Source organism: Zingiber officinale, chromosome 3B (assembly GCF_018446385.1).
Source record: "Zingiber officinale cultivar Zhangliang chromosome 3B, Zo_v1.1, whole genome shotgun sequence".
Taxonomy (NCBI): Eukaryota; Viridiplantae; Streptophyta; class Magnoliopsida; order Zingiberales; family Zingiberaceae; genus Zingiber; species Zingiber officinale.
Genome location: NC_055991.1, coordinates 25952175 through 25953923, shown reverse-complemented (window position 1 = coordinate 25953923; position 1749 = coordinate 25952175). Strand labels below are relative to the sequence as shown.

The window sequence follows — 1749 nt, the reverse complement described above, 5'->3', positions numbered from 1 at the left end:
ATATGAGGAATTGCATCACAAATTTTGCTCAGACATATGGAGAATCATTATTTGAAGCATGGGACAGATTCAAGAGTCTACAAAATAGTGCCCTCATCATAGTTTGGAGAAATGGCTGACCTTGCATCTATCTATAGGGGATTTCTTTCTCAGATAAGTGTTTGTTAGATTCATCATTTGGAGGTTCTTTTATGGACAAGAGTGTAGATGAAGCATTTACATTGATTGATCAAGTAGCATTGAACCTCCATGAATGGTCAAGCAAAAGTTGGATGGAATCTCCCTCAGAAATTCAAGAAGTACAAGTCATATATACAAGAGAGACTATCAAACAAAATGCAGTTCAACCACCCAAGAATGTTGAAATTCACAAGTCACAGAATGAGGAGTTCAAACATTTGGGGGAAAAGATTAATAGCATAGTTTCAAAATGGTTCAAGGAAGACCTTCCTCCTACACAGACAAGATCTAGTGTAAATGATAATGATATTAAGTTGAGAAGTGACAAGAATCATTAAGAACTTCTGAAGAAAGATTTGTTTAGCATTGAGGAGAAGAACAATAGAAGATCTTAAGAACTCAGTTCCATTACTCCAAGAAGTTCCCAAAGGCCACAAGTACCTTTTCCTCAACGGTTGATGACACCAACACTAGATAAGCAAGCTAGACCTCCTCCGCAAGCTCAAAGGGAATATGGGAGAATGGAAGTACCTTTCCCAAGAGCCTCACTAAATGTTCCTTTTCCACAAAGGCTAGTGAGGGTCAATGAAAATGAAGACTTTGGCAGATTTTGTGACACCAATATGGTTGAGTGTAGATTTCTGGATGTATATGAAGATGAGGACTCTTCAGATGAGGATTTTGATGATAATGCAGTGAATAACAAGTTTTCATATTTACCTTCTGGGTTTACAGGGTGCTATGATGAAATTAAATTTTCAGATGATGAATGTGATGTGGTAGATCAACTTAAAACTGCAAATGAAGTTAGTGATCCTCCTATAGATGATTCTCCCACTGAGGATATTGATGTTTGTTTATTTTTTGATGCTTGTGTTGATGATGATATTATGAAAGGAAGTGTAGGGAGCTGTGTTGTGGAAGCGGCATCTCAGGAATCACCTCCTTTATCCACACAACCTTTTGAGATTATGAGAGTTGCAAGGATTGAACATGTTGTGGACCAATGTGTAGAGACTTGTGCATTGGAAGCAAAGCCCCAAGAATCACGACTTTCAGAAGCACCACCACTTGAGTCAGAGCTAGAGCCAATACAAGATTCAGAAGTCACATCCACATGTTTAGAACTTTCAGGTACATCTCAACAATGCAAGGTTAATATTTCTAGTGATCTTTTGGAAAATTTTATAGAGGTACCTATAATTGATTTTGTAGGATGTGATTCAATTCGTGATGCATAATCAGTTCATCTTAATAAGCTTCTAGTTCTATCTAATATAGCATGCTTGGGAGAGGTATGTTTTTCTTTTGGGTGTGCAGATTTTCATGGGGCCTATATTTGGAAGCTCAGATTGAACCGTCTTCGACCACCTGAAAGAACTTTAAAGAAAATGAAGATGGAGAGAGTTATACTTTACTCTATAACTCCATTGATGAAAGCTCTCTCCATAACAAGAGCCCTTGGTAGGAGGGTGTTGAAATATATTACCCCTCCTAGAGCGAGATTTCGATGAATCTAATGAGGTGGTCGAGCTAATGACCTTAAATAAGTACTTCTTGGGAGGCAAC

At 37.9% G+C, this 1749-nt stretch overlaps 1 non-coding gene across 1 annotated transcript; it reads right to left on the bottom strand.

Moving 5' to 3' along the window:
* On the bottom strand, window positions 1-105 carry LOC121968762. The gene has a single exon (XR_006108299.1). It is a non-coding gene; the product is annotated as a small nucleolar RNA R71 (small nucleolar RNA).
* Between the last annotated feature and the right edge of the window lie 1644 nt (window positions 106-1749).